Source organism: Myodes glareolus, chromosome 16 (assembly GCF_982192425.1).
Source record: "Myodes glareolus chromosome 16, mMyoGla1.1, whole genome shotgun sequence".
Lineage (NCBI taxonomy): Eukaryota > Metazoa > Chordata > Mammalia > Rodentia > Cricetidae > Myodes > Myodes glareolus.
Genome location: NC_142041.1, coordinates 48,273,360 through 48,295,223, shown reverse-complemented (window position 1 = coordinate 48,295,223; position 21,864 = coordinate 48,273,360). Strand labels below are relative to the sequence as shown.

The 21,864-nt window shown below is 44.5% G+C and overlaps 1 protein-coding gene across 1 annotated transcript in view; it reads right to left on the bottom strand.

Moving 5' to 3' along the window:
* Klhl32 (kelch like family member 32) overlaps positions 1 to 20,974 on the bottom strand; it is a 228,057-nt gene extending 207,083 nt beyond the window's left edge. Inside the window, exon 1 of the mRNA XM_048420226.3 lies at positions 20,660 to 20,974. The gene's annotated coding sequence lies outside the window, so the exon portion shown is untranslated. The remainder of the gene's footprint in view (positions 1 to 20,659) is intronic.
* Between the last annotated feature and the right edge of the window lie 890 nt (positions 20,975 to 21,864).

Here is a 21,864-nt window from a genome sequence, read left to right as displayed (position 1 = left end):
TCTATAGTAATAAGAGATATCACATTATCGTTATATCTGAGAATTTAAGAGAAAGGACAATTATTCTTCCAATGAAAAAAAGTCCTGTCTGGCCATTAAATGATTTTCTTTCTGCCACAATTTGATTCTTCTCATGAAGACTAAGTCCAGACAACTATACTAAAGCACACAGCCCCGGAATATCTTCTCCTGTGTGTCAAGGTGTATTAGAGATCCTGTCACCCAGCAGATCTGGGAGGTATTAGAAAATCAAGGGCAAACCTAACACAATCCTTAAAACTGTAAGGCAAATAGCTTCTCCAGATCATTTTGCCTTTATGAGCCAACATTTCTCCTTCAGAGTAAAATAATATTTCCCCAATACTTCTATTGAAACTAAATTAAACAGTAAATTTGCAGGCACATTCTAAAGTATAAAGCATAATAAGTACTTAGCACCGTGCTACATAGAGGCCCAGTTCCAAAGCATCACCACCCAGATCTTTTCCTAACCTGGCAACTCTAAGAGAATCAACTTCTTCCCTCTAACCGGCATCCCTGAAGATCTTACAACATGAGTCTACCTGCAAAGAAGTTTTAAAACGTTTAAATTTTCCAGGTAGTGATGGTACACAGCTTTAATCCCACCTCTCAGGAGGCAGAAGCAGGAGGATCCCTGTGAGTTCAAAACCAGCCTGGTCTGCAGAGTGAGTTCCAGGACAGCCAGGGCTACACCGAGAAACCCTGCCTCAGAAAAAAAAAAAAAAAAAATTAAAGAGAAGTTCACCACTGTTGTGTCCAAATTATGTGAATAAAATAAAAGCAAAATCACTTCATGATTGTCCAGGCAAGTTTAGAAAATGTCTTTTTTTCTGACACCTTGAATTCATGCATGCCTCACAGGTAACATTTTCAATTATTAAAGTGCTGGTTAACATCACCGCTGTCGGCATGGCCAGTAATCACTGTCTTAATAATCACAGGGATCTGATTCCAGCTGCTCCCACCTTTGATATAACTGTGAGCAACAGCCTAGAGGAAAGGGGCTGACAGGGATGGAATACAGCTGGGGGTCAAATTAATGCTGGTGGTGTGCAACCTTGCAGTGAGCTGCTTTAATCAGAGACACATCCTGGAAAAATAAGACCAGGCACTGAGAAAGAATCAAAGTCCTCAGAGTTTGGTACAAAATAAAGTACTCTCTGAGCATAAGAATGGCTTTTGAGTCTAGATTTGAAGAAGCAGGTTAAAGAAATCCTAGCTGAATAACATTCTCTGGGTAATTGTAAGAAGCCATCAGCATTCATATTCCTACTGATATGGCATTTACCTTGCCTAGGTAGTTGGATATGTCCAGAGAAAAAGAGAGGAAGCACAATGTACCTAACTGTCAAAAGAAAGAATGTGGACTTATGAAACGTGTTTGTGTAAAGCACAGTAGGAGCCATAAAACCAAAGAGGAGCAAGCAAAGAGAAGCCATGCCTCCGGAGATCTGTGTTCTTGGTCCCAGCGCCACAATTCACTTCCCAGAGAAGCCAGTTTGTGGCTTGGGTTTCTGTGACTCCTGAGAAAAGAGAGGTATGCAACTCCATCAGTCTGTGGTGGGCCTCCTTATGTTTATAGATCAAGTGAAATTATACTGGCCGCCAACAAGCACAGGGAAACAAGTGTCAGCCCCTGTGTGCTCAAGAGAATTCCTTGGCAGAATAGCAAAAGCTTCTCATTTGAAGCAAAAAAATTAATATTACCTATGTAAATGATACCAAAAGACTCAACCCTTTAAGAGTCAATTCTAGAATACAGACAATGCATTTACCAGAAGCCAAGTCCATTCTAAGTAAATAACACAATGGCCCAAATATACAATCATATATTCCAAAATAAGCAATGAGTAGATAGATGTGGGGGGTGGCAGGGGGATATGTAAGCATATGTCTTTGTGCAGGTATATAAATATGTATAGTTATGTGTATGTGTATATGGATGGATAGATGTGTGCACATTCACACATAGAGCAAACGTGGATTGCTGGTTCGTTTGTTCTCTCATTTCTTTGTTTTCCATTTTTGCCTACAATCCCTCCTCTAAATCTCTAGTGTGACAGCCAAGCACCAGGCTGAGCTCCCAGAATCCAGTCAAAGAGAGGGAGGAGGGTTTCTATGAGCAAGGTGGGTTAAGATCATGATGGGTAATCTACAGAAACAGCTGAACCAAGCTCATGGGAACTCACAAGTTCTAGTCCAACATCTGTGAAGTCTACATGGGACCAAACTATGCCCTCTGCATGTGGAAGACAGTAGTATAGCTTGGTCTATTTGAGAGGCCCCTGGCAGTGGGACCAGAATCTACCCCTGGTGCATAAGCTAGATTTTGGAAGCCCATTCCCTATGGTGGGATACCTTGCTCAGCTTTGATGCAAAGGGGAAGGGCTTGGTCCTGCTTCAACTTAATTTTCCAGGCTTTGTTGACTCCCCATGGGAGGCCTCACCCTTTGGGAGGAGTGAACTGGGGGTGAGCTGGGGGGATGGGAGGAGAGGTGGGAGGGAGAACTGTGGTTGAAATGTAAAATGAATAAAAATGAAAAATAAAAAAAATCTCTAGTGTTGATAGATTCCTTAATTTTAACTAAGGCAAGCGGACAATAGAGAGGTCCAACAGATTTCCTACACAGGCCCACGGATAGAAAGACTTTATCAATCCCTCTAGGCTTTCTCACTGTCTCCCTTCTTGGATATCCAATAGGACCTCTAGGCAAAACACAGACATACAGAAAGACAGACCACAGCTATGAATGACTGCTAGTGATTGGCTGAGGTTGATTCAAAGACGGAGGATTTTGATGCTAACATCCTTTCTAGTTCTAACACTTTAGCATATAACATCTACTATCATCAATACACCTCAAAATTAAGGCAACACACAACGGTCTCTTGTTGCCAGAGACCAACAAAAGGCCATTCTACAGAGATAGATGGTAAGAATAGATGAGGAATTCTAAAACGAGAAAGAAAAAACATGGGAAAAGAAGGCCAATCACAAATGGTTTCACAGAGGAAATGAATACCAAAAACCTGTCCTTCAATCTGACTGAGAATGGATGAATTAAGTATGTTGGGGGTTGGACTTATGCACAACAACAGGCGTAGCTGGGAAGGACAGTGAGAATGGCGCATTGCCAGGGAAACACTAGAACAGGGTGGACAAGAACAACCGCAGCTGGGCGACCTCAGGCTGCAGAGGCAGCAGGGATTACCATCGCCATGGAGTCACTGCTGATGGGAAAGCAGGAAAATGCGTAGCTCAAATGTGTTAGGAAGATCTTTCGGATCATGGCACCCAGACCCACACAGAGCGAAAAGCTCTAATCTGGGACCTATGAGCAAACACGTGCTACTCCTTTCTAAACCCTGACGCATCATCATGTACATGAAGATCTGTACAACTTATTAGATTTTCGGAATTTTCCCACTTAAGCTTCTCACGCCTATAAGCAAGCCAGGAACATGAGTTCAGGAGAAGCAGCACTCACTGATTGTTGTCCTTAGGCTCCAGCCTAGTTAGGGTTACTATTGCTGTAAGGTGGCCAAAAGCAAGTTGGGGAGCATGGGGTTTATTTGACTTCCACTTCCACCTCATAGTCCACCACTGAAGGAAGTCAGGACAGGAACTCACGCAGGGCTGGAACACAGAGGCAGGAGCTAATACTTACAGGCTTGCCCCTCATGGCTTGCTCACTCTGCTTTCTTTCTTATTTTTTCTTTTCTTTCCGTCATTCCTTCCTTTGGTTATTTATTTATTATTGATTCTTTGGGAATTTCGCATCATGTACCCCAATTCCACTGGGAGATGTCCCAGTCCCTTCATATCTACCCCTCCCTCTTTTAGTGCCCCTCAGAAAGCTAAGAAAGAATAAAAATATGATAAAAATAAATAATAACAAGAAGAAGAAGAAGAAAGGAAAACACTACACTTCCCCTCCCTGCTTCATCCGTCTTAGTGACATTGGGAGCTGCTGTGGGTCATGCAGTAGACCCTTTGGTCCAACAGCTTTGCTTGCAAATGTTCATTGTGTAGCGAGATGTCAGGGTCAAGGTCTCTGGCTTTAGTACACCATCAGTACTGGACCCTCACCGACACTCCTCTCTGATATCCTGCTGCTGTTGACCTGAGACACAGAGAGTTGTGGCTGTGGTTCTGATGACCAACCCTTCACACACTCCAGTAGATCATAGTCTAGATGGTGGGGAGGCTTCCTCCAAGTCCTGAATGTGTGCCTGGACGGCAGCTGACTTGGTCAGTCCAAGCCACTCGGACCACTCCTCTCAGGTGATGGGCAGAGCCAGATCTTTCAGGTCTATGATGAGGGGTTGGGCAAGCTTCCCCAGTGTTGGGGGGCTAGCTCTCCCAGTAGGATGTGAGGCCAGTTTTCCAGGTCTGGGATCATCAGGGTCCATTATCCCAGGACCTAAGAGGTTCAGGATCAGTTCTCCTGTTGGAGGGGTGAGGGAGGTCATACTTAGTCCGGGAAGGGTGGGGCCAACTTAGAAGGTCCCTGCACTTTAACACATGGATCAACACATGCCTTGCATGGACCCCAGTGGTAAGAGACATTCACACCGACCCCATCTGCGTCAGGCCCGTGGACCCAGATATGGCCATTGGCAGCAGGTTGGGACCCATTGTCACCATAGCCCTGGGTAGTAATACAGACCTCTCAGATCTGGATGGGCCTAGCAGCAGACAGGTGCAAGGATGACACCATCCACAATGGACTAAGCCCTCTCCTGTGAACTGATAGATAAGAAAATGCCTTACAGACCTGCCCACAGCCTCATCTTACGGAGGTATTTTCTCAATTGATGTTCCCTCCTCTCTGATGACTCCATCTTGTGTCAGGTTGACATAAAACCAGCCAGCGCAAAGTCTTCTCACTGCTGGTGTGGGGCAGGTCAGCCGATTAGAGAAAAGCAGCATCTATGTGATACCAGTTGAGGTCAGCTATGTCATCAGGGAACGGAGCAAATGTCCCCAAAGGGAAGACTCTGCTATACAGAGGAGTTTTCACAGATTATAAAAATGTGGCTACCATATCCAAGCTTTTCCTGAATTGTCTTAAGACAATTACCTTATATCAAACCTTTTTTTGTGCTTAATTCAGTCTATCTCTCTCATTTGACTAAAATGTATCTACATGACTTGGGACACTTGAGACAGAATCAGATGCAGTATGGCTAATTCTTTTTTTAAAAATAAACTCAAGATTTTCTTTTGCATAGTTCTTTATTGATTCTTTTGGAATTTCACATCATACAGCCCAATCCTGCTTCCCTCCCAGTACCTCCCTATCTGGCCCTGCACCCATACAGCATGCCCTCCCAAATTTAATTAAAAACAAAATTTTAAAAAACCCACTTTGTGCCTGCATTTTCCCAGCACCTCTTCATTCATCCTCATGGCATCAGGAGCTGAGGTGTGTCTTGCAGTACATTCTTTTCCCCAGTCAGCCCCATCCACAAAATGTTCATTGCAATGAGTCTCTGCTCTGGCTCAAGGCCTCTGGCACACACTATCAATGGACCCTCACCAAAACTCCTCTTAGATATCCTGCTGTTGCCTAAACTGATGGGGACCCTGAAATTATCATTCCACTGGACCAGTCCCTTCACACACTCCAGCAGGTCAGGTGAGGAAGATGTTAGGGTGGGCCAACCCAAGGTCCAGGACGTGGGTGTGGGTGGTAACCGAGCTGGGCAGTCTGAGACACTGGGACTGACTTTCAGGCAAGGGACAGAGCCAGCTTTCCTAGGCCCATGCCAACAGGGCCAACACTCCCACACCTGTGGTGAGGGTTAGGCCCATCTCTCCTGCTGCAGTGTCCAACAAGAGGCAGGGCCAGCTATCCCAAGGCAAGTTAGGGACAGGGCAGGGCGGCTCATCCCGGTCCTTGGCTTTCAACACAAATGGTTCTTATTACCCTCTGTGGTATCACTATATGTGGACATCATCACAGACCCCAGCTGCAGCAGGAACATAGACCCATACATGCCCTTAGTAACAGCTCAGACACTGATGTAACCATGGTCCAGGTAGCACTCAGCTCAGTACAGCCCACATGGCAGCAAGACCCTCAGACAGCAACTTGGTTTCAAGTGGTTGTCTAGACTCTGGGCATCTGTTGTAAGAAGACCCAGAGTATCGTATCTATTTACGATACTGCTTGGCCAATAGCTTAAGCATATTTCTGGATAACTCATATCATAAACTAAGCCATCTCTATTAATCTGTATATCACCATGTGGTTGTGGCTTACTGGGTAAAGTTCTGGCGTCCTGTGTCCGGTGGGGCTACATGGCTTCTCTCTGACTCTGCGTCCTTTCTTCCAGCATTCAGTTTAGTTTTCTTTGCCTACCTAAGTTCTGCCCTAACAACAGGTCAAGGCAGTTTCTTTATTCACCAGCGGCATTCACAGCATACAGAGGGGAATTCCACATTAGGCATCTGCTCAGCCCCTGGTGGCAACAGGAGCCATGGACGTGATGATCCAAACCCAGGCTGCTACTGGTCCATGGTCCCAGACATGGCCCACAGAAGCAGCTCTGGCCCAGACAATGCTATGGCCCTATGTGGTCAGTGCAGGGCACCCAGATCAGCAAGACCCCAGTGGCAGCATGGCCCTCAGACACCAACATGGCAACAGGTTGTAGCCCAGACCCTGTGTATCCATGTGGCCTTCAACACAAAGGGCAATGGACATCAACACAGAACTCAGTTGTATTAGGACAATAACATAAGTATGGCTAATTCTTAATGATGATACCAACAGACTTTAAAAACAATTAAACATTTTGTAGCCCAGGTTAGTCACAAATACAATAAATACCCTAGGCTATCTTTGAATTCTTGATCTCCTGCCTCTACTTTCTGAGTCATGGGATCACAGGCATTCATAATAAGTCTGGATAAGAATATTAATATTTCTTAAATTAAATATCAAAATCCATGCTTCACCACTTCCTAAATATAAGACTTACTAATTGATATTGCTTAAAGTTAATATTTAATATCAGCATTAGCAAAAATTAAAAAAAAGGAAGCATACCTTTGTCATCGTCTCTCTTTTCCACTCAAAGCAGAACTGATTATCTTGATCTTACACTTTAATTTGTTATTGGAGCACATGAACCACAGAAGCTGCAGCAGTAAAGGCATTTCCAGAGATATTTATTGTTTGAAATATCTTGTCAGGCAGTTGTGCACACCTTTAATCCCCACACTCAGAAGGCAGAGGCAGGCAGATCTCTGTGAGTTCAAGGCCAGCCTGGTCTACTTGGTGAGTTTCAGGACAGGTTCCAAAGCTACAGAGAAACCCTGTCTCAAAAAACCATTAAAAAAAAGAAAGAAAAGAAAGAATATATCTTGTAAGACTTGATATATTGACAAGATATTGACAAGTCTGAAAAAGACTTGAAATTTTGCTCACTAATGAACAAAGGAAAGAACGACATGGGGGAAGGACTAATGGTCTATCAGTGACTCTCTAAGATAGATCCTAAGGTGTTAACTACCTCAGGCTTCCAGGCGGCTTCTTGCCCTGAAGTACACTCCATTTTGATTGTGCATTTCACACGGCCTATTAAGCTCTCCCTTCTTTGCGCTTCAACAATCTGCCCATGCCTGTGACGACGCTTACATTTGCCTAGATAACAGCTGCAGACATTCTCCTGTGATAGCCTCATCTCTGCTGTTCTGAGTCTACCCCAGACGAGAAGCACCTCTTACTTGACTTCATGAGGCACATCCATAAGTCTCAAGAGTGAGTGAGAGAGAGGAGGCTCTTCACGGACCAGGTCTCGCCGCAAAGCCCAACAGGCAAGAGACAGCTCATCTCCGTTTCCTGCAATTCAGCTCAATTTCAGCTCCACTAGCCAGGAAGTCTGCCTTCTGAAGATTGCTGAAGCAGGGTAACCGCAGGCTTCTGGGACTTAGGTGGTGTTACAGGAAGAGGAACTGAGCCTCAGGTTGCCTCTGACCCCCTCACTTACGCACACATTGCAGTGCCTGACACTGAACACAAGCCTCCTCCAGCCTCCAGCTGATGAAGTCCTGGTGGCATCCTATGGCACTATCCACTGTCCTTGACATGATTTAATGCCTGGGCTCAGCATTCAAGCCTCTTTGTTTTCCGCCTTCTTCTCTGGGTATTTATTTACTCAGATGCTTTGTTCATTCGTCTCTACCTAAGTCTCTACAGCTCTCTGAGATTCAATTTCACTGCACCTTTTGTCCCTAGGCAATTCCAATCCCAATCAAAAACTCTCTCACAGGCTCACAGTCTATGCGCTATAAACACACTTTCTCTCTTGTTTGACAGGTAGCTCAAATTTAGTAGCACTTGAAACACACAGTTGTGGGCTTCGGTACTCTACTATCCAAATACACCGCCACCCACACAGGCATACAGGGCGGCTTGGTTGCTAGCGATGGAGCGTCGTCAGATTTCCCTCCTTTCTCCTCACTGTTCAACTGATCACCAGACCTCTGAAACAGTCCTTAAACAATCACCTCTTCTCCTGTATCCCCACCTCTCTAGCCTAAGCAACTAGCCGTCTCTATGATCTGACCCTGAGCTGTAGACCCCAGTGTTTTCCTATAGGACTCCATGTTGTCCCGGAGACAGAAGCCACCACTGCTCCGATTAACCCTTCTGTGGTGACTTTATACTGCAGTTAGGAAATGAAATCTTCCCTCACCGCCCTCTCCCTTTCTCCTCCTGAACTTCTCACATCGTTCAGACCCGGACCCCACTCCGCAAGAACAGGTCAACGCCCGCTACCCACTTTACACCTGTCATAGTACCGCAAGCCTCTCCTCGGCACTCGGTGTCATTGTCATTTTACCCTCAAGTGTGAGCTAATCTGAGGATCAGCTGTGCAACAACAAGGACTTGTTTTCCTCAGCACTGAAGAGCCAGCACCTGGCGCGGGGCCTGACACTGAGAACAGCCAACCAGCAACTGTGCACCAAATGAGCATTCTTCAAAGACCATGCCTAATGAGAAAGGTGACAGTCTAGAAATACCGAAAGTGGCATATTTGAGAAGCAGCAACAGCAGCAGCCAGAAATACTTTTCTAGTTTTTGTCCTGGCATGAGAACAGGGTCCCGAAGCCAACAAGCCAGGTTTGATTGCTTAGCTCATAGGAGTCATAGTGCTATGTACTGAGTATGGGAAGTTGTAGAGGGAGGTTGGAAAAGCTTGCCTCTGTTCTCATCCCAGCCAGTCTCTGAGCGTCATGGACTGCTTCACAGCCACCCCAATGAGGCACCCTGCTAGAAAGGGTGAAAGCTACACATGGGTAAAGCCAACAGGCTCTATAAGAAGCTGTGGATTCCAAACTGGATCCTGGTACAACTTGACATATTTGCTGAGAATTTGTGGAACGGAACTTGGTACCGATGGGGGTGCTTGGACACATAAAATTGTAAGGATGCTTTTTAAACGTGATAAAACGCTGTGAGGAACAGTAAACAGGGAATGACGAAGGACAGTAAAGGGATGGGGGATGGGGAGGCTGCACTTTTAAATAGAAAGTAACATTGGAGCGAAGACCTGAAGGTGAGGCATCGGGTCCAGGGGTGGACAGATGAGGAGCTGGTACTGAGGCTGAGGGAACTTTGCTCTGTGATGCACAGGTTCTAAAGAAGGTGATGGGGGCAGCAGGTAAGCAAAGGACAACTGATCTGGGTTGCACTAGTTCTTGAGACAGAGTCTGTTAGCGTTTCTATCAGAGGTCACGCGGCTGCCATTTGAGAAGAGCTGATGGGTGGGGGGGCAAAGGGGACTTCCCATCTCAGCAAGTGATGATGCTTACAAGGGCAAGGAATGGTGCTGAGAAGCCATGATCAGTGGTCAGGTTCTGTGTACACGCCAAGGCCAGTGCCAAGAGAATTGCTCAAATAGTAGGAGGTAAGATGCAAACTGTAGAGAAAAAAATATCCAAGGAATATTCTAGGTGTGGGGCATAGCCCCCTAAAAATAGGGAAGAGATAGAGGAAGTAAGTAGATTTGGAATAAAAGGAAATCTAAAGCAAGTGCAAGGAACTTTGCCACTAAGTTATCGATCAGTTAATTTGGGTGCGTTTCTTTTAAATACCACCTTCATGAGCTGAGCATGGAGGCATATGCCTTTAACCCTAGGACTCAGGACACAGAGGCAGGCAGATCTCTGTGAGTTCCGGGCCAGCATGATCTACATAGTGAGTTCCAAGCCATCTAGAGCTATGTAGTAAGATCCTGCCTCAAAAACAAAAAAGTAAAATATAAGACCACTTGCCCTATAGAGTAAGTTTCCTTCTACACATTCTTTAGGGAAATGAATGGCCACTCAAAATGGGAAAGACCTATTTAAATCCTTGATTCTTCGCCTTATTGTTTTTTCACGGGACAACTAAGTCTCTTCTTTTCTTGCAACTCCTTGTATTTATTATGACATTAGACTTCATATGCCTGGAAAGGTCTCACTGCTGGTTCAAAAAAAAAAAACAATTAAATATGCTGTGACATCAAATGGCAGCTTCTCAACCTTCAGCGATTTTCTTAAAGAGAGTGGCAAAGCAGGGGAAGGGTTCTCTGAATGGGGGAACAATATGAGTGAGATCCATAGAGGAACACTGTGAGCAGCGAGAGGAAAAGCACCAGGTTCGAGGTTAATCTGTTTTGTGATCTGCTTCTCAGGAGAAAGACACTCTGAAGACAGGGAGGCTAAAGTGGTCTTCTTGTCTGCTAGTTGTAATCGCCCCTACTGTCCTTTCAGGATACAAATCAAATCCTTCCTCGCGCTTCTAAGAGGGTGCACGTGCTCCATTCTCTCTCATTTATCCAGCGCATTTGTGGCCACTGGGCTCTGTGTGGCTGTTCTTATTAATGCGCAAGTTAGAAACACACATTAGACTCGGCAGCTGTGCCCGTGGACATTACTTCCTATAATGTGGTCCAGATGGCCAAAAGGATGATTTGAGCAGAATGATGGCTGCTGATCCCCTAATGAGAAGGCAGTCTTGAAAGCACTGATGGAAATAGTGATGTCTCACAGTCATTCCCTGGGTCTCTTGTTCTCTCTCACTGTCTCTTCATTTCTCCTCTGTCGTTCTTACCACAAACGGAAGAGCCCAGGCTAAGTGCCATATGTGTCATTTCACCTGACACTTTAGAAGGGAAATGTAACTTAAGTTAAAAACAATTTCAGGTCTAAAATGATGAAGCCCCCTGCCAAAATATTTCTTTCTCCAAGTAAAACAAACAAACAAACAAAAATAGCAAGCATTAAAACTTCCCTGTGAAACAGTTAAATTTGTTTATTCTTAACTCAAAATGATGTAAATCCCCACAATAGTTGCAATAGTGATTCAGTTCCCATGGGCAAACACACATGGGACATTCATTTCATACTCCCCTCACATATAACCACACTCAACCATGACCTCTGGAAAGGTCCAGGAGTCAAGATCTCATCAAGAACACACTTGATAATTTCTGTGGACATCTGAAATTCCTTTCTTTACATGGGTAGTCCAATGGCAGAGATTCTTTTTTTCTTAACTGCATATCGCTGCTTAACAAATTCTGTATCTCCTCAAACTGCGGTTATTCAAAACGTAAATTCCAATCTGAAACCTGGTATCTCTGCTCCCCAGATGCTGTTGTCTCTATACTATTCCACAACACTTCACGGCCTACCTGTTAATCAGTGACTCAGAACATTTCATCCGCTGTAGAGATAACATTCTCCAGCTGGCTTATATAATGCTATATAATCATCATCCATGCAATAAAACCAAAATAGAAACAGAGTAAAAGCCATTTGATTTTATCTCACCCAGAAATGTACATCTTAAAAACCAATCTAATCACCATCCAGATAACATAATGATATTTACATGAATGCTCTCTACAGCAATCTATCTGTCAAGTTGTTCAGAAATTTGAGTGGAGAAGTATATAACCTGCTTCACAGTGAAGATGTTAACGACAAATCGTGACTTCGGAGATCATGGGCACCTGGTTAGTACCAGCTGCCTGAGTATCCAGAGAGCTATTTTTATTGTCATTAAGTCTGAATGACCAGAAAACAGAGGGCCAGATCTGGGTGACAGGGATGATGATGGGGAGGTCGGAGTAAGACACAAGCGTGTACATGAGCCATGCACCTGTTCAGGCCCCCCAAAATTTCAGGATTGATGACTAAGGTCATCATGAAGTCCCACCTCTACTTAAGGAGTTATTGGTAATTATAGCTACTGGGGAGGGAAAGTCAGATTACTTTGGGGGTGCAGTCCCTCAGAAGCCACCTATACTGCAGTAAATGGTACTGTACCCAAGCACATACAAGCAGTACAAATTAGACTGGGTGGCTTTAAAAAAAAAAATAAAACAAAGCGTATGAAGTTGGGAAGGAAAAGTGGTCACGGGATGAGGGCACTGGGGGCGGAGAAATGAAGGGTCCATTTCCTCAAATACATCATAAGCATGCGTAAAATTCTCAAACAAACAACAGCAACAACATCAACAACAAAAAACAGAAGCTGAGTGTGTACAAGTTGTAGCCAGCAGTGGCTCCCAAGTTAGGTCTCCTGGTAGAAGCCCTTGAAGCGTTTTCAATACACAAAGGATTCTATACCAATACAGACTCTAGCAGAGTGCATATAGGGATCCAGGGACCTTGCTTTAATATAGCCTTGGCTCGTTATGAAGGTTAGCCTGGTCCCAAATGTCACACTGGACTTCTCTGTAGAATAGTGGTAAATACAAAATCCTCTAAAGCCATGACCGGGCAGAAGCAATAACAGAGCACTTTAAACACAAAAAGTCTATATATTCTTATTCCGATTAGCAATAGCGGGAAAACAGCATGACTTTTCACTATCCCAACAATGAGGACACAGTGATGCTTGCTCCAAGCCCCCTACAGAGATGCAGCTTACCTTGCTCTGTGAACTAACCCAACTGTGCCCACCCTACCCTCCCTCTGCTCCCCAAAACACAACCATCAGAGGGCTGTGGTCTCTGTCCAGGCACCCAACCAACCACAGATGAGAAAGCCTTGTTAACTGTGACCGTGCCCTCTGGAATCCTTGACAACCCAGCAACAAACGAAGCGCACACTGAATGACCAGCACAGACAGGGTAACATGAAGCAGAACAAGAAACCGACAGCCCCGAAAGGACGGCGAGGTCAGACGAAGGAAACACATTCCATAAAGTAGTATCGTGATACCAAGAGTCACCAATTAGAATTTCAGGGGGAAGCCAACTTACATGCTAGGTAGCAAAGCTCAGACCGTGTTCTGTGTTTCTCAGACGGTGTACCACCGAGGAAGAAACCCCATCTGCAGCTGACAGTAAATACCCTCAAGAAATGAGAAACCGCTGTGACTTAAAGCCAAAACCAATATGCCGTGCCCAAATAAAACCAGATTGTAGGTAATTAATGTTCTCATAGATGAGAAACCCAAAATTGCTTAGGCTTTGAAATCTAAAACGAATGCAATCAGACACGTCAGCTCAAGGCATTGCACTAGGAGACAGTAAAGAGTATCCTAGGCTAAAGGGTGATTTGATTACATTGATATCACGGCCTGTGCTGAAAACAGCATTTTCAAATCCCCCTTCTCAGAACTAAACCAGATCTATACCTCAATTTTAAGCCTAAATTCCCAAAGCAATAACCACAGCTCTCTCCTAGAGAGGAGCTAGAAACAACCCAACTATCTTCACACTTACAGTAGGTTTTTTTTTCCTTTCTAATATTATTTTATAATTTTGGTAGTTTGTGTATCTGACACAGAAGATACGCACTCCTGTCTTCTTGACTCCTACATCCTTTTTTCAATTTGGTTTTTTTCAAATGATCTTTTCTCATTTTATATACCTATCCCAGTTCCCACTCCCTCCCTTCCTTCTGTTCCCCCCACCATCCCACCCCCATCCACTCCTCAGTGAGGATAAGGCTTCTCATGGGGAGTCAACAAAGTCTGACATATCATTTTGAGGCAAGACCAAGGCCCTCCCCCCACCCCCCGCCGCATATTGAGGTTGAGAAAGCTATCCCTCCGAAAAGAATGGGCTCCAAAAAGCCCTAGGATAAATCCTGGTCTCACTGCCTGTGGCCCACAGACTGCCCAAGCCACACAACTGTCTCTCACATTCACAATCTGAGAAAGGCCCAGTGAAGTGCTTGTGGGAGTGTCCTGTAGAATTCATTTGTTGGGAATTTAGTCCTTAATGCACCTTGAGGTGGCAGCTTTGTGGGATAATTAGGATAAAATGAGGTTATGAAATGAGGAGCCTAGTCATTGCATTAGCAGTCATACACACACACACACACACACACACACACACACATGCACACACAAAGACACCAGAAGATACCCTGAAACCAGAGTCCTTGTTCTGCCACACCACGTAATGACCTCCCTCTGCCACGACAAGATTTCTCAGGAAGGACCTCACTGAATTTTGGATTAGGTTGGACTTCTTAATCTCTAGAAAGCGTGATTCCTTGTACATTACCTACACTGCTATATTCCACTATGGAAAAAAAAACAGATTAGGGTAACTTATAATGTAGGTGACAGAAATCCCATTATACATGCGAAAATGAGGCTCAGAAGGGATGGCGCTTGATTGTGAATCTGAGAGCCAAAAAGTCTCAGAGTACTCAGATCCAGTGTGTTCTGGCTGTGTCGTTCTACCTCTCACGTTCAACAGTAAGGCTAAATAAATAATACAGCTTCCAAGAAAGGATTTTAAAGGAGGTATCAGAATTTGTCATAAAAAATTGCAGAATGCCTCCCGCACTGCTCTTATTGTCTATGTCATTAGCATTAAATGTGTTCCCACTGAAGCAATCGGTTAGGATGGGACTACTTATTCCATCAATATCCTGCATGCCAATGTGGTCGTTCTGTCAGGGCGGGGATGAGGGGGAGTGGTCCTGCTTCTAAGTTACTGGGACTGGCTCATCTGAGATGGAAAACGGAATATATTATGCCTCAAATAAATATGTAGGGGAACATTGAGAATCCATAAAACTGCCAAAGATTTGCTTTCTTCATTTAAAAACAGTCTTATCAGGCTAGGGATTATAACCATACGAAGGAGAAAGCTATTTTAGACAGATGTACATCCCCGATGCTTCCTCCATATGTGGCCCTAACGTGCTTCCAAGTCAGGTTTGTAAAACTGGTACTTTATTATACAGTCTTTTAAAGACATCGCCAAAATTTATGGTGCCGTATGTCTAAATCAAGACAAATTAAATGCATGAGTGCACTGCAATGTGCCTATGAAACAGGGCAGGAACAGCAATAATAATAATAACCAGAAGAAAGATCAGCACGTCCTCCTGCTTGGCCAATCTTAGGGAACGACTTTTGCAAGGCAGATCTAGGAATAAAGGACCCAGTTAGAAATGCGAAGACAGGAAAAGGATGAACGAAACTAATTCCATCTGTTAATTTGAACAGTAAGGGGAAGTTAAGATGTTCTGGGGCAAATTCTGAAAATAAACTCTGCAAACATGAAGAAATGTTGAAATCAGAGCAGAGAGAGGGAGAGAGAGGGAAAGACAGCTCATTCTATCTCCACTGTCACCAAAAGCTCAGTTTACTAAGAGGCTCTTTGTGATATTTGTTGGTAATATTTTCCTTTACTGGACACATGCATCTATGAAGGGAAACTGATCCCAAGGGTTTATCCTGTCCTTTATGGAAATTAAAGTCCCTTCAACTTAAATTGAATTTCTGTCCCTTATGCAAGACTCTAGCTTTAAACGACACTTTCTATTTGATCTCAACCTGTTGGGGTATGCCACCGTTCTGACAGACAGCTCCCAGAGTCATTGACACGGTGCTTCAGTTCAAGTACAACTTCCACAGACTATCATTTGTCTTTCAGGTCTCCATTTGATGATCCAACCAGGGTCAAAAGAAGTTCTTATCTGTCACAACAGATTTCCTTCTAGATTTGAGCCTAACTTGTCAGATGGCTCTTGTGATCCTAGCAGAAACAGGAACAAAGAGGTGAAGCTGGAGCTCACATTTCTCCTCACTTGGTCCACACAGGCATGTGCCTTCATCCAAAATACACTGCACGTTAAAATCTTTATCTGAAGGAGCTGGGAAAAGGGCCAGTCAGTGCTTGCTTTCAACAAGCATAAGGACCTAAATCCAGATCCTGAACACTCATTAAAAAAAAAAAAGTCACAGTAACACACTCATATAATCCCACTGGGAAGGTGGAGATAGGAGGATCTCTGGGGCTTGCCAGGAAGCTAGCCTTTCTGATCTGGGAGCTGCACGTTCAGTGGCAAACGCTGTCTCACAAAACATGGTGGGTGGGGAGTAATAAAGGTAGACCTCTGACCTAGCCATGTATACATCATACACTCTTGCACCCACACCTACACACACACACACACACACCCCACAATTTTATCTGCAAAAGTACCCGAATCTGTGGCACTCTTAGAAGAAAACATTAGACTTCATTATCTCATTTACCAGAATGTCTTATTCCACTTATGAAAATAAGCCAATCTGCTTGTCTACTTCCATTAAATTCACATAAAATATCTGTGTATACCTTTTTCTCAACTTTTACTTAGTCCATTGAGAATTCCATATCATGTGTTGATCAAATTCACCCTGCTTCCACCAACTCCCTCTAGATCCCCTCTTCCCTACTCACCCAACATTATATCTTTTTTATTTTAATTTTTAAAAAACCCATCAAATACAGTTTGTGCCCCAATACGCACTTGGGCAGGAAAGCAATATCATGAAGAAAAACTAGGCTCCAACCACTCAGTGTAAAACAGACTGAACACAATAGTTAACGGGCACTAACTGTGCCAGATCTACAAACAGCGCAATGTTAATATTTGGCTCGTCCCTCGTTTTCAGAGCTTTCACAGAAGTGGGTACTGCACACTCCGGATTGTCCTCCAGTCCAAGGCTACAATGCCTCTTCTCATCTATTTCAGCAACCCGTCTTCCAGCCCAGCTCCATCTCCTTGTTGTACTTGATCTCAGTCACTTATTTCTCCATCTAGCTTTATCAACCCTTCATCTACAATGAGCCCATCGCTATCCACGTTTCCTAGTGATGTCCTCGAGTTCATCTTCCCGACTTCACTATCTGGCGGAGCCTCTCACCTTTTAACAGGTCAAAAGGTCTGCATTTATGTAATCCAACCCGGTCATCAACTCTAGAACTCACCCCTCTCCTATAGAAGGACTTAACGAAGCAGAATGTGTTGTGAAACAAAAAGTCTCTTCATGTCTGGGCTTCATGGAATTCTGTGTGAGGGTGGACTGATGCTGTGGATGAAGCCAAGGGATTTGAGCATGCTAGACCCTCTATTATTGAGAAAAATCCCCAGCCTGGAATAGTACAGTTCTGTTGTACATTTAACACATTATCTGCCTCAACTTCATAACTATGCATATTTCGTTTTTAAAAAAGATTTATTTATTTATTTATTTATTTATTATGTATACAGTATTCTGTCTGTATGCCTGCAGGCCAGAACAGAGCACCGGACCTCATTACAGATGGTTGTGAGCCACCATGTGGTTGCTGGGAATTGAACTCAGGACCTTTGGAAGAGCAGGCAATGTTCTTAACTGCTGAGCCATCTCTCCAGCCCCAACTATGCATATTTCTATGGCCTCAACTAGGTCACTGGGAAGGTGAGGAGTGGGACATGCAAAGACAAGTTAATGGTTTAGATTTTCTTCATTGCTCTACTTTCATATTCTTCGTCTATAAAACAGAAATAAGATACCACTCCATCAAACCACCGTAAGCCCAGCAGAATCCTGATGCAGAGTGGCCTGTGCACAGACAGGGTACAAAGCGAGGCCTCTGGGAGGAATATAAATGCATGTTTTCAGTCCTCAAGGAGAAGAGATGAAATCTCCAGAGGACTCGGGACTTTGTTAGAGCATCCTTTGGCATCTTACAGTATTCTGTAGTGGGTTTTAACTAATTACCTAATGTCTTAATAGAAAGTATGTCTTGAAAACACCACAATGCTCTTTTTCCTAAGCAAGGTTTCATTCTACCCCTCCCTGCAAGGACAAGTACAGAGAACTGGTTTCTAGACCTCCACAAATTCCGAGTCTGTGGATGTTTGTCCCTCATAGTATTTGCATACAGCCTATACATATACTTTGTATATTTTAAATACCTCTAGATGTCCCTAGCCCCTACTTCGATGCCAGTGCCATGCATACAGTTGCTATATATACTACATCAACTAGTGAATGCTGACAAGGGAAGAAGTCTCATGGGTTCGGAACATACATCTTTTTTCCTCAAATAATTCTGATCTGAAATTGTCTCGTGGCACCTGTGGCTACAGATGGCCAATCACATTCAACTGACTTTTTTTTTTATATACCTCTTAGTCTTGTATCAAGAAAAGAACAGGCCAGGAATTTAAGACATTTCAAGCTATAAATGCTTTTGTTCCACCATATTCAAAAATTTCCAACGTGAGAGCCCTTTATGCTCCTCGCCGTCCCTGAGACATTATAGGAGAGAGATGCAGGGAACCTCAGAAATAAACCTGGACCCATTGATTTAAGAATGAATGTAGAGAGTGAGTGCGGAGGCACACACCTTTCATTTCAGCACTAAGGCAGGTGTGTGAGTTCAAAGCCGGCCTGCTCGACATAATGAGTTCCAGGATGCCCATGGTTATGTAGAGAAACCCTCTCTCAAACAAACAAACAAAAAAGAATGGATGCAGATCATTTACCAAAGACCTTGAAATGCCTGGTCCACCTGGTCACTTTCATAACAAATGTACTAATTCACATCACAGAACTGGGTAAGACCTCAGTAGTCAAGGACTGTGAACCAGCAGGACGCAGATGGCCCAGATACATTTTTAATGTGGTCCTCACAGGTTTGTTTTTTAATTAAAGATACCTTCACTTAAAAAAAAAAAGTTCCAAAGACTTCTGCTTTCCTTGAAAGTCTGGCACATTATTCCCACCTGGCCTTATTCTCTCCTTAATCATAACGGGCAGACTCTCCCCCCCCCAAAAAAAAAAATTAATGGAAAAAGTTTGGATCCAAATAAGGTCTTATCTACATGCTGGCTCTGACTTTCTACGAGGTTTGAATCCTGGGTCCCCCAGTAATACACTGAGAGCAATGGTCTGGCTTTATAGTGGCTGTGGGGATCCAGAAAGAAGTGGATAGAAAGTGCCTTCTAGACTATGCCAAGCGTGCACTGTCCTTGTTTATCTCCTGTGCTCTGTGAGGTTCATAAACCCTTTGCCAATAGTCTATCGCTATTTGGCTTCCTCTTCCTCGTGTTACTATGTCACTTGACAGAGTTCATTATCTCAGTTAAAGAAGGTTGTATGTCTCCCTTATCTCATTTACACTCAATAGGTGGGAAAAACAGATATTAAAAGAAAGCAAAATGAATTGTTGAATGCCGCTGGAGCTTTACTAACCCATTCTACTTGTAATGAAAAAATAAAATCAGTTCAAAGTATAATTACTGCCTTGCGGATAGTCAAGTTCATCCATTAAACATCTGAGGCAGAAAAGGGAAAAAGAAAAAAAAAATGAAGCCTAGTCAGTCCAGGTGTTAGGGGCTCCAACGAGATCAGATTTCTGGTGTCTTTCGTGTGCCCCATTTTTGCAAAGGGTTCTTTGGTACTTCAAAGGAGAACAAGATTTTTTTACATGAACTCTGAAATCTGAGCTTCTGGGACAGTATGCCAGGCCAAAAAAAAAAATTACCTCTATCTCCATTGACATATAGATAGAACTCCAGCTCCTAATGAATCAATTAAGTTGGAGGATGGCTTTTCATCACCTCCCAAATGGGCAGAGGTGATGGAAAACCGCACTTAACGCTGCAGAGGACACAGAGAGGTTAGAAACGCTGTACATCGTGAATGCCTTCTATAGCGTTACCTTAAAAATTCGCAAGTGCTGTTCCTACTCTGGTCAATTTACAACAGAAGAGCCACGATAAAAATCATCTGCTCTTGCTGTTAATTTAATACGAGTGAGATGCAAAACAGAACTGGAAATGGAGGGAAACACGGGTTTTAAATTGGAGTCTGCTTTCTTTTAAGATCACCAAAATGGGAGTGAATTATAATGCAAGACACAATCCGTGGAAAAACTCATCTGGTGGGTCCTTTTAAAAGGCATATCGTGTAGTACATTGTCACTTTTATTTTAAGTTGAATGAAACCATTGTCTGAATACAAATTAACGACTACCAAATTGCCCCCAATGTCTTCAATGTATATATTATTATTTTTTTTAAAACAAACAAAATAAATAGAATTTAAGAAACCATTTCTTCTAATACATGTCCCAAGGCTAATGTTTAAGCAAGTCTCCTTGGTAACCAGGAAGCGTAGTGCATACTGGCTTGGGGGAGGGGTTCCAACTCTAGGTTGGTAGAATAAGTAACCTGAGTAGTAACTGCTCCCGCTAGACGACGCCAGCAGAGGCTACATACATCCCCTGAAATCGCAACTCCAGGTCTTGCCGGGGCTGGCGCATCCGCAGCTTCCCACCCTCTCCCTTGGGTCTGCAGGCACTAATCCCGAACCCGTTACAAGGAGAGAGACTGGCTTACCCGATGAGGGGGGAGCAGTCTGCTGGGCTTGATACCCAAGGGGGCCGGCTGACACCTGTCTCTCTCGGAGGCACAATGGTTCTGCTTTCCCCCTTGACTCTGGTCTCAGGGAAACTGCCGCAGCTCCGTCTGCCCGGCCGGGGCTGCAGCAGGGATGATCGCGCGCTCTGGCGTGTGTGGATGCCAGTCTGTGTGCGCGCCAGCCCGCGCGCTCCCGAACTCCCGCGGGGAAACTGTGTTCCCCCCGGCAGAAAGAGGAAGCCAGCCAGCCCCGCAGGTGGCGCGTGCAGCCGGACCCGCTCTACCTTCCCCGCCGCCGGCCGCCAGCCTCCCCCTCCCAGCCGCTCCGCCCTCCTGCCGCTGCGCGCTCCCGCCCCGCCGCGGCCGCCCGCGACACGCGCGCTCCCCGGAAGTCCCCCTCTCCGCGCTCCCGCACCTGAGCCGCCTGCCACGGGTCACAAGCACAACCTGGAGCCCCAGCAGGCCTCTGCCGCTACACGCCCGACTGCTAAGCAGAGCGTCGCTAGGTCCGGGTCCCAGCTTTCCCAGAGCTGAAAGAGAAGGCGGCGGCAGGTGCCACATCCCCCCGGAGCAGAGGGCACTCCCTTATCCCCGACCTGCCTGACTTTTTCAGATACACTAGTCCAGAAGGGTCTGCAGTGGCCTTCTGAGCAGTCATGATAACATACTTTTGAGAACAAGTGTTCAGCAACTTTTTAAGAAATCATAGCGGGCACAGACATGTTCTGAAACTGAGGGAAAAGGAACAGTATTTGATTACCACTAGTCAACCTTATAACTGTTGACACCACTGTTGAATTACTGGGCTTGGCATACTTGCTGGTCACTGTGTCTCTTTCATGCGCACGCTGGGAAACGCCCTTTTAAGGAAAATGACTAATTTTAATATGTAATGCCGCACCTCTGGATTGGAAACCTTGGTTCAAAGTGAAGTCAAGCCGCAAGAGTAGTAGACATGAAATTGGAAAGAGAGGTTTTGTAGATGTGAGTGATTTAAACTGCTACAAGATTTAAAATAGATTCAGGAATTCCACAAGACCGGTAAGGTTTATGTTCTTCCACACATTGGAGTGAAGCAGGGGCCTTGGTCAGTATAGGGGTGTTCTGACCATTCTCATTATTCGCAATGGTTCAGCAATCATTTTCCACGTTTACACCCACGTGTAACGTGTTTGGCGTCCAGA